Source organism: Carcharhinus amblyrhynchos, unplaced genomic scaffold (assembly GCF_965287045.1).
Source record: "Carcharhinus amblyrhynchos unplaced genomic scaffold, sCarAmb.v2.hapA scaffold_845, whole genome shotgun sequence".
NCBI classification, from domain to species: Eukaryota; Metazoa; Chordata; class Chondrichthyes; order Carcharhiniformes; family Carcharhinidae; genus Carcharhinus; species Carcharhinus amblyrhynchos.
In genome coordinates this window covers 16,933-28,444 of record NW_027650585.1, presented here as the reverse complement: position 1 = coordinate 28,444, position 11,512 = coordinate 16,933, and the positions used below count along the sequence as shown (strand labels likewise).

The 11,512-nt window shown below is 55.6% G+C and overlaps 1 long non-coding RNA gene across 1 annotated transcript; it reads left to right on the top strand.

Annotated features, from left to right (window-relative positions):
* The first annotated feature begins 3,993 nt into the window (after positions 1-3,993).
* LOC145340209 (uncharacterized) lies at positions 3,994-8,145 on the top strand. The gene is made up of 3 exons (XR_013886219.1): positions 3,994-4,073; positions 5,140-5,217; positions 8,085-8,145. It is a non-coding gene; the product is annotated as an uncharacterized LOC145340209 (long non-coding RNA).
* The last annotated feature ends 3,367 nt before the right edge of the window (positions 8,146-11,512 follow it).

Genomic DNA, 11,512 nt, shown 5'->3' with positions numbered 1-11,512 from the left:
AGGAACGGCCGATATAGAACCGTAGAAACCCTACAGTGCAGAACGAGGCCCTTTGGCCCATCGGGCCTGCACCGAACACAATCCCACGCAGGCCCCAACACCCTCATATCCCCACATATTATTACCCGCTAATCCCTCTAATCTTAGCATCTTAGACGCTAATTTTACCTTGGCCAATTAACCTAACCCGCACATCTTTGGATCTATTTCCAAGTTGGGATGGTGTGTGTGTGGAGGGGGGGCTCGGAGGGGGGAACTTGTGGGTGGTGGGTGTTCCCCATGGTGTCTGCTGCCCTTGTCCTTCTAGGGGGTAGAGGTGGTGGGTTTGGGTGGCACTGTGGAAGGAGCCTTGGCGAGCCGCTGCGGTGCATCCTGTAGACGGTACACACTGCTGCCGCTGTGCGTCTGTCCAGCTCAGTTTCTGGTCAATGGTAACCCCCAGGACGTTGATGTTATGGGGGGTGGATTCAGTGATGGGAATGACATTGGGCGTCAAAGGGAGATGGTTAGATCCTCTCTTGTTGGTGATGGGCATTGCCCGGTGGCGTGAATGTTATTCACCACTTACCAGCCCCAAGCCTGGGCATTGTCCAGATCTTGTTGCATTTGAACGTGGGATCTTCCTGTGCACAGATTGGCTGCCACCCCTCTCCTCCCCGAGCAGAGTGAAACCAGGCCCATCATTGGCTGCTCGGTGAGGCAGCCCACGAGGATTCAACAGTCAATCAAACTTCCCTCACCATTCCAGTCCTCCAACTCGCCCGAGAACAACCCCCTCCCTATCTCTGTAACCTCCTCCAGCCCCTACAACCCTCCCTATCTCTGTAACCTCCTCCAGCCCCTACAACCCTCCCTATCCCTGTAACCTCCTCCAGCCCCTACACCCCTCCCTATCTCTGTAATCTCCTCCAGCCCCTACAACCCTCCCTATCTCTGTAACCTCCTCCAGCCCCTACAACCCTCCCTATCCCTGTAACCTCCTCCAGCCCCTACACCCCTCCCTATCTCTGTAACCTCCTCCAGCCCCTACAACCCTCCCTATCTCTGTAACCTCCTCCAGCCCCTACAACCCTCCCTATCTCTGTAACCTCCTCCAGTCCCTACAACCCTCCCTATCTCTGTACCTCCTACAACTCTCTCCAGTTCCGGCCTCTTGAGCATTCCCTGATTCCGGAATTCCCTCACCAAATTTCTCTCTCTATTTCAATCTCCCCTTCTCTGTCTCTCTCTGTCTCTCTCTCTCTGTCTTTCTCTTTCTCTTTCTCTCTCTGTCTCTCATTTTCTCTCTGTCTCTCTCTCCATCTCTTTCTCTCTCTCTGTCTCTCCGTTTCTCTCTCTCTCTGTCTCTCTCTCTCCATCTCTCCGTCTCTCTGTCTCTCTCTCTTTCTCTCTCTCTCTCTCTCTCTCTCTGTCTCTCTCTCTCTCTGTCTCTCTCTCTCTCCGTCTCTCTCTCTGTCTCTGTCTTTCTCTCTCCATCTCTCCGTCTCTCTCTCTGTCTCTGTCTCTCTCTCTCTATCTCTCCGTCTCTCTCTCTGTCTCTCTCTCTCTCTCTACCTCTCCGTCTCTCTCTCTCTCTCTACCTCTCCGTCTCTCTCTATCTCTCCGTCTCTCTTTCTCTCTCCTCCTTGAAAACGAGTCTCCGTGAGGTGTTGGTCGCCTGTCCCTGATGATCCTTCACACAGAGAGTGGTGGGGGTGTGGAATGAGCTGCCAGGTGAAGGCGGACTCACTTTTCACATCTGAGGAGAACTTGGACGGGTTGATGGGCGAGAGGGGTGTTGGGGGGGGATATGGTCCAGGTACAGGTCAGTGAGACTGGGCAGAAAAACGGTTCGGCACCCACAGGAAGAGCTGTAATGTTCGATGGTTCTACATCTCCCAACGTGAATCGGGCTCAGGTTCTGTCTGACCGGCGCTGCTGTCTCAGGGGATGTAGTGAGCGGCGCCGGCGCTATATGAATGCAGGCGAGTGTTTGCGATAGACGGGGTGCAGTGGAGTGGGGAAGGATGGGGTGTTGCAGAGATTTGTGTGGATGAACTTGCTGCGGGGTTGGGGGGGGGGTTTGCCTGGACTCTGAGGAATATTCCATAGCCCGATGAGTGAGTTGTCCCCTCCCTGTCGCTGAGGTTTGTTGGTGGAGGTTTGCCTGTCCAGAGTGTGTGACACAGCAGGCAGGAGCGATGTCCCTTTCGCTGCTCTCTCACTCACTCTCCATGGTACACACACCAAGGAGCCTCCCGAGCTTTCAGTTTCTGTACCAGCCTCGATCTCTGCCTCTCTCTTGATTTCCATTCTTACTCGAAGCATCAGCCCTGACATCACTGGAAATTAAACTGTCCACTTCTTTAACTTTTTCTTTCAGAGGGGGATTTTTCCACCTTGCGGAGCCTGTTTAAAAAGGGTCGGTCGGGGAGATGGAGTGGGTCAGAGAGCCGCTCCAGTTGGAAGGGAACAGATCCGGGTCTGCCTCAGAGCTCTCGCTGAGACCGAGCCACCCAGCAGCTCCCCCCAGCCGAGGATCGAGACCCTCACCTCTTCCGCCGTTTACCTCCCCCCCCCCCCTCGCTCCCGGTGACTCCGCCGCAGGCACCCAGCTCCACGAAACGCTGGTATCCGTCCCGCTCAGCGCCTCCCCTTCGGAATGGAGATGGGAACGAGGATCGCCCTCCTCTCCGTCACCGTCACGTTTCTGGTGTGTGGCCAGCTCACTGACACAGCCCGGGAGAGATCAGACCGAGGGAGCTGCGATTTATCCATCTTCAGGACCCTGCCGCCCGTCGTCATGAGAACGTTCCAGCAACTCCAAAATCATTACGTAAGGGACAGATAATTGTCCATCACCCCCCCCACCCCTCGCCTCCACCTAACATCTCCCCGTGTGTAACTAACCTCGTTGTAATTCTATGTATTAATCTCCAGTGCTGGTTAAGGGAGTGTTTGCGAGAGTTACATTTGCAGACTGCACTCGATAAAGTTCCACACGAGGGGCTTTCGTTAAACATTGAAGAAGTGAGTGGAATGGGATGCCTCCTATTGGGAGGGGTGGGAATGGGATGGGAGTGAGGGCTCAGAGGGCAGGGGTAATTGGGAGGCATTCAAACAGACAGGATGACAATAGTGGTGTCTCAGAACGGTTTTTACTGAGACCCTGACTTCTCAGTCTTGATCGGAGCGGCCAGGGAGCAGGGAATTACATCTCCGAGTTCCCTCTCCTCCCTCGGAATTCCCGGAATAGCTCTGGGATCCCAGTTCCCATCCTTCTCCCTCTGGCTCTCCAACTCCCCCCTCCGTTTCTTCCAGCCCCAGTGGGTCTTTATTTTGGGAATCTTGTGCGCTGTCCCGTGTCAATCCAAGGGGACGTTCCCTCCGGGATTGGAGAGTAAGTGTGTTTCTCTTCCTCTCACAGGTCCGGATTCACTCTCCGCGATATTCCGCTCCGCTGGTGATTCCGCAGGAAGCTCTGAAAGGATTGAGTGTGAGTGTGGATCCCATTCCTCACCCAAACCCCAGCCCCTTCTCCCAGTGACAGGGAAACCCCTTCACTCCCGCCTCCGCACCCATTCCCGTTCCGGCAATCCCCAGTGCCCCCACCTCCAGCCCTTTGTCTCCCTCCCCTCTCCCACCTCCTGCCCATCTCTCTCCCCCTCATCGCCTGCCACCTCCACCCCTCCCCCTCTCTCCCTCCCCTCTCCCTCCTCTCCCCCCTCTCTCTCCCCCTCTCCCTCCTCCCTCCCCTCTCCCTCCTCTCTCCCCCTCTCCCCCCTCTCCCTCCTCCCTCCCCTCTCCCTCCTCTCCCCCCCTCTCTCTCCCCCTCTCCCTCCTCCCTCCCCTCTCCCCGCTTCTCCCCCCTCTCTCTCCTCCCTCTCCCCCTCTCCCTCTCCCTCTGTGTCTGGGTGTGATTTCTCTCACACGGTTCTGTCTGTCTCCAGGTTGCTGAGAGACGGGTTTTAGTCCGAGCAGAGTTTCGGACCTTCACTGGGATCCTGGGCAATGTGACTGAGGAGAGTCTGGGAGTGTTGGGGAGGAAGGCTTGTAACACCCTGAGCTTCATCACTGCCCGTCTGACAGAGTGTGTAAGTACAGGAGGGAGATCACCACATCCGTCTGTGTGTGTGTGTGTGTGTGTGTGTGTGTGTGTGTGTGTGTGTGTGTGTGTGTGTGTGTGTGTGTGTGTGTGTGTGTGTGAGAGAGTGTGTGTGTGAGAGAGAGAGTGTGTGTGTGTGTGTGTGTGTGTGTGTGTGTGTGTGTGAGAGAGTGTGTGTGTGAGAGAGAGTGTGTGTGTGTGTGTGTGTGTGAGAGAGAGAGTGTGTGTGTGTGAGAGAGAGAGTGTGTGTGTGTGAGAGAGAGAGAGTGTGTGTGTGTGTGTGTGTGAGAGAGAGTGTGTGTGTGTGTGAGAGAGAGTGTGTGTGTGTGTGTGTGTGTGTGTGTGAGAGAGAGTGTGTGTGTGTGTCTCTCCCTCTGTCTCTCTCCCTCTGTCTCTCTCTTTCTGTCTTTCTCTCTCTCTCTCTCTCTCACTGTCTGTCGCTCTCTCTCTGTCTCTCTCTCTCTATCTGTCTCTCTCTCTGTCTCTATCCCTCTCTCTGTCTCTCTCTCTCTCTGTCCCTCTATCTCTCTCTCTCTCTTTCTCTCTGTCTCTCTCTCTCTCTCTGTCTCTCTCATTCTCTCTGTCCCTCTCTCTGTCTCTCTCTCTCTCTGTCTCTCTCTCTCTGACCCTCTATCTCTCCCTCTCCCTTTCTCTGTCTCTCTCTCTCTGGCTCTCTCTTTCTCACACTCTGTCTTTCTCTCTGTCTCTCTTTCTCACACTCTGTCTCTCTCTCTCTGTCTCTCTCTCTTTCTCACACTCTCTCTCTGTCTCTCTCTCTCTCCCTTTCTCACACTCTGTCTCTCTCTCTCTGTCTCTTTCTCTTTCTCACACCCTCTGTCTCTCTCTCTCTCTCCCTTTCTCACACTCTGTCTCTCTCTCTCTCTCTGTCTCTCTCTCTCTCTCTCCCTCTATATCTCTCTCTCCCTTTCTCACACTCTGTCTCTCTCTCTCTCTCCCTCTGTCTCTCTCTCTCTCTCTCCCTCTATATCTCTCTCTCTCTTTCTCACACTCTCTCTCTCTATCTCTCTCTCATTCTCTCTCTATTTTATTCCCAGGTTGTGTTGGATGATTTGAGCACTGATCAATATTCTCCACAACTCTCCCTCCTGTTGAAAAGACTCACCGATTTGAAGGTAATTTCAGATTCCCACTCTCTGAGCTGTGTGTGTGTGTGTTGGTGGGTGGGTGGGGTGGGTTGCGGTCTGTGGGTGGGTGGGTGGGGTGGGCTGCGGTCTGTGGGTGGGTGGGGTGGGGTGGGTTGCGGTCTGTGGGTGGGTGGGGTGGGGTACGGGAGTGGGTAGAAGATGGGGAACGGGGAGAATTAAATTTCAAATCTGTTGTTTGAGGTAAGTTCACCCGGAAACGGTATTCGGATGCAGAGAAACGAGAGGTGAGGCAGTAACAGAGAGCTTTTCCATTGCATTCCAACGCAATCCACATCAGTCCAGCGCAGTCCATCACTGTCCAGTACCTTCCAGCACAGTCCAGTAGATTGCAACAAAGTTCAGTGCAGTCCAACGCAGCCCAGCATCGTCTGGCAAAGTCCGACACAGTCCTGCACCGTCCCATACAGTCCGACACAGTCCAACACCGTCCCATACAGTCCGACACAGTCCGGCACTGTCCCATACAGTCCAACACGGTCCGGCACCGTCCCATACAGTCCGACACAGTCCGGCACTGTCCCATACAGTCCGACACAGTCCGGCACCGTCCCATACAGTCCAACACGGTCCGGCACCGTCCCATACAGTCCGACACAGTCCAACACCGTCCCATACAGTCCGACACAGTCCGGCACCGTCCCATACAGTCCGACACAGTCCAGCACCGTCCCATACAGTCCGACACAGTCCAACACCGTCCCATACAGTCCGACACAGTCCGGCACCGTCCCATACAGTCCGACACAGTCCAACACCGTCCCATACAGTCCAACACAGTCCGGCACCGTCCCATACAGTCCGACACAGTCCAGCACCGTCCCATACAGTCCGACACAGTCCAACACCGTCCCATACAGTCCGACACAGTCCGGCACCGTCCCATACAGTCCGACACAGTCCAACACCGTCCCATACAGTCCGACACAGTCCAACACCGTCCCATACAGTCCGACACAGTCTGGCACCGTCCCATACAGTCCGACACAGTCCGGCACCGTCCCATACAGTCCGACACAGTCCAACACCGTCCCATACAGTCCGACACAGTCCAACACCGTCCCATACAGTCCGACACAGTCCAACACCGTCCCATACAGTCCGACACAGTCTGGCACCGTCCCATACAGTCCGACACGGTCCGGCACCGTCCCATACAGTCCGACACAGTCTGGCACCGTCCCATACAGTCCGACACGGTCCGGCACCGTCCCATACAGTCCGACACAGTCCAACACCGTCCCATACAGTCCGACACAGTCCAGCACTGTCCCATACAGTCCGACACAGTCCGGCACCGTCCCATACAGTCCGACACAGTCCAACACCGTCCCATATAGTCCGACACAGTCCAACACCGTCCCATACAGTCCGACACAGTCCAACACTGTCCCATACAGTCCGAAACTGTCCGGCACCGTCCCATACAGTCCGACACAGTCCAGCACCGTCCCATACAGTCCGACATGGTCCGGCACCGTCCCATACAGTCCGACACAGTCCAGCACCGTCCCATTCAGTCCGACACAGTCCGGCACCGTCCCATACAGTCCGACACGGTCCGGCACCGTCCCATACAGTCCGACACGGTCCGGCACCGTCCCATACAGTCCGACACGGTCCGGCACCGTCCCATACAGTCCGACACGGTCCAACACCGTCCCATACAGTCCGACACGGTCCAACACCGTCCCATACAGTCCGACACTGTCCAACACCGTCCCATACAGTCCGACACGGTCCGGCACCGTCCCATACAGTCCGACACTGTCCAACACCGTCCCATACAGTCCGACACAGTCCGGCACCGTCCCATACAGTCCGACACAGTCCAACACCGTCCCATACAGTCCGACACAGTCCAACACCGTCCCATACAGTCCGACACAGTCCAGCACCGTCCCATACAGTCCGACACGGTCCGGCACCGTCCCATACAGTCCGACACTGTCCAACACCGTCCCATTCAGTCCGACACGGTCCGGCACCATCCCATTCAGTCCGACACAGTCCGGCACCATCCCATACAGTCCAACGCAGTCCAACACCGTCCCATACAGTCCGACACGGTCCGGCACCATCCCATTCAGTCCGACACAGTCCAGCACCGTCCCATACAGTCCGACACAATCCGGCACCGTCCCATTCAGTCCGACACAGTCCGGCACCGTCCCATACAGTCAGACACAGTCCAGTACCATCCAGCACAGTCTAGCATGGTTCAATACTCTCCAGCACAGTCCAGCAGAGTCCACTATAGTCAAGCACAGTGCAGTACAGTCCAGTACAGCACAGTCCAACAGAGTCCACTATAGATAAGCACAGTCCAGCGCAGTGCAGCATAGTGCATTACAGTCCAGTATATTCCAGTGCAGTCCTGTACAATCCAGTGCAGTCCAGTACAGTCCTGTACAATCCAGTGCAGTCCAGTACAGTCCCATACAATTCTGTACAATCCAGTACAATTCTGTACAATCCAGTGTAGCCCTGTTCAATCCAGTGCAGTCCAGTAGAATCCAGTGCAGTCCAGTAGAATCCAGTGCAGTCCTGTTCAATCCAGTGCAGTCCAGTAGAATCCAGTGCAGTCCTGTTCAATCCAGTGCAGTCCAGTAGAATCCAGTGCAGCCCTATTCGATCCAGTGCAATTCTGTACGACCCAGTGCAGTGGGTCTATCCAGTGGAGGCCGATAGAGTGTAACCCAGTCCACGATGGATTTGGATTCTGTGTACAGGGAGGGGGGGATGAGGATTGTGACCCGGAGTTGGGGAGGAAGCCCTGTGTGTTGAGTGAGTCAGTCAGTAACCTGCGTACCCTCTCCTCTCTGACCCTCCTGCAGGGTGACCCCGCCGGCTCGGCAGACAGAGTGGTGGCCGGGTTAGCGCAGCTGTTGAACGAACATCTGTCCTGCGTGGCAGCTGGAGTCCGCTGCTAGTGAGCAGAGAACACCTCGGCTGGACATCGGGGCCTCCTCATGATCTCTCCTTCCATCCTACCCTTCTCTATCAAACCAACCTTCAACATAACCCCGGCCCCCCCATCCACCATCGGTCCTGAGGCCAACTGACACGGAGGTCCATTAAAACCATGATACTGGGTCTATCGGTGATCACCGTTCCCTCTCCGTGACTCATCGAGGCCACATTCCCGTGTCTCTGCAGAAGCAACTCAGTCCCCCCACCCTTCCCCCCGTGACCCTGTGGGAGTAACTCAGCCCAGTCCCCCACCCTTCCCCCGTGACCCTGTGGGAGTAACTCAGCCCAGTCCCCCACCCTTCCCCCGTGACCCTGTGGGAGTAACTCAGCCCAGTCCCCCCCACCCTTCCCCCGTGACCCTGTGGGAGTAACTCAGCCCAGTCCCCCCACCCTTCCCCCGTGACCCTGTGGGAGTAACTCAGCCCAGTCCCCCCACCCTTCCCCCCGTGACCCTGTGGGAGTAACTCAGCCCAGTCCCCCCACCCTTCCCCCCATGACCCTGTGGGAGTAACTCAGCCCAGTCCCCCCACCCTTCCCCCCGTGACCCTGTGGGAGTAACTCAGCCCAGTCCCCCCACCCTTCCCCCCGTGACCCTGTGGGAGTAACTCAGCCCAGTCCCCCACCCTTCCCCCGTGACCCTGTGGGAGTAACTCAGCCCAGTCCCCCCACCCTTCCCCCCGTGACCCTGTGGGAGTAACTCAGCCCAGTCCCCCACCCTTCCCCCGTGACCCTGTGGGAGTAACTCAGCCCAGTCCCCCACCCTTCCCCCGTGACCCTGTGGGAGTAACTCAGCCCAGTCCCCCCACCCTTCCCCCCGTGACCCTGTGGGAGTAACTCAGCCCAGTCCCCCCACCCTTCCCCCCGTGACCCTGTGGGAGTAACTCAGCCCAGTCCCCCACCCTTCCCCCCGTGACCCTGTGGGAGTAACTCAGCCCAGTCCCCCACCCTTCCCCCCGTGACCCTGTGGGAGTAACTCAGCCCAGTCCCCCCACCCTTCCCCCGTGACCCTGTGGGAGTAACTCAGCCCAGTCCCCCCACCCTTCCCCCCGTGACCCTGCCCATTCTCCCTTTCCAGATAATGATCCCAATTTCCCTCTGGGAAGCCTCGATGGAACCTGCCTCCCCCACACTCTCAGGCAGCACCTTCCAGATCCTAACCACTCGCTGTGTGAAACACTCTCTCCCCGTGTCTCCATCACTTCTTTCTCCAATCGCCTCCAATCTGTGTCCCCCTCTGGTTCCCCATCCTCCCACCAATGGGAACAGTTTCTCCCTCTCTATTCTGTCCTGGACCCCAATCCCCCCCCTCATGATTTTGAACCCCTCGATCAAATCTCCCTCAACCTCCTCTTCTCCCGAGGAGAACATTCCCAACTTTTCCCAGTCTATCCACGGAGCTGAATCCCCTCATCCCCAGAACCATTCTCCTCAATCTTTTCTGCACTCTCTCTCTCTCTCTGTCTGTCTCTGTCTGTCTCTCTCTGTGTCTCTCATCCTGTCTCTCTCTCTCTCTCTAATTGTCTCTCACTCTGTATCTCTCTGTCTGTCTCTCTTTTTGTCTCTCTCTCTCTGTCTCTATCTCTCTGTGTCTCTCACCCTGTCTCTCTCTCTGTCTCTATCTCTCTGTGTCTCTCACCCTCTCTCTCTCTCTCTCTCTCGCTCTGTCTCTCTCTTTCTCCGTCTGTCTCTCTTTGTCTCTCTCTGTGTCTCTCATTCTGTCTCTCCCTCTCTCTCTCTATCTGTCTCTCACTCTGTATCTCTCTCTCTGTCTCATTCTTTGTCTCTCTCCCTCTCTGTCCCTATCTCTCTCTCTCTGTGTCTCTCACCCTGTCTCTCTCTCTCCATCTCTCTCTCTAAAGCATTCACACCCTCCCTAAAGTCTACAGTTGAGGCTGAACTGGTGTTTTACGCAAATTTAAAACAAACCCCTTGCTCTAGTTCTCTGTGCCCCGAAGAATAAAGTTCAGGAGAGTGTCTGTGTATTAACCGCTCTCTACCTGTCCTGTTAAACTTGTGCCCATATCCCCAGGTCCCTTTGCTCCTGCACTCCCCTAAGGACCGCACTCTCTGTTTTAGATGATCTTTACATTCTCCCTACCTAACTGAATCACTTCACATTTCTCCATGTTAAACTCTGTCACCGATCTGCCCTCTCCAACTCAGCGATGTCCTTTTTGAAGACTTCATATTTGATTTTCTGCGTTAATTATTCATATTTATCAGATTATTTATCCACGTTTTGAATATTTATTCTTATATAATAATATTTAATGGTCATTGTGAACCCTTGTGTATTTATTGAATTAAATATTTTTCTTAATAAAGACGGATTTGTGTTAAAGTGAGTCGCTGAAATTTTGTCTAATCGGGGAAGGCTGAGATTTGCTCGGGAGTTTGGAAGGCCTCGCCTTGGTAACCACTGACCTTTCACCCAATGGGGCCTGCAAGAGTGGGCAGAGCCTGGGCCTCAATTTGTGTCTGAACCCAGGTGAAGTTGGTCAAATTCTACGAGTTGGGCCTTTGTTCACAATCAGAGTCGCAGATGGGAGCCATGTAGGCCGCTCGTCTCCATAGCAACTGAAACATCATGGTACCCTATACTGTCACCCCGCTGTCTAAATTTTGTTTATTTCGTTCACGGGGAAGTGGGCGTGGCTGTTCGGGCCAAGTAATTATCCCCTACCCTAATTGCCCCCTTGAGAAGGTGGTGGGTGAGCCGCCATCTTGAACCCGCTGCAGTCCCCTGTGGTGTAGGTACACCCACAGTGCTGTTAGGGAGGGAGTTCCAGGATTTTGACCCAGTGAAGGAACGGCCAATATGTTTCCAAGTCGGGATGGTGTGTGTGTGGGGCGGAGGGTTGGGGCAGTGCGGGGGAGGTGCTCGGAGGGGGGAACTGGCAGGTGATGGGTGTTCCCCATGGCATCTGCTGCTCTTGCCCTTCTAGGGGGTACAGGTGGTGGGTTTGGGTGGCGCTGTCGAAGGAGTCTTGGCGAGTGCATCTTGTAAACGGTACAGACTGCTGCCTCTGGTGGTGGAAAGAGTGACTGTCGAGCCTGTCCAGCTGGGGTGGGGTGGGGGGCGGTGGGTGGAGGGGCTCTGGAATAGTGAGTCCCAAAATCCAGACTCCACCCTCCCTCCTCCCCACGCCAATGAGGAGGGACTGCACTGTGGGAGGGACAGTGCTGAGGGAGCGCCGCACTGTGGGAGGGTCAGTGCTGAGGGAGCGCCGCACTGTGGGAGGGTCAGTGCTGAGGGGGCGCCGCACTGTGGGAGGGTCAGCGCTGAGGGAGC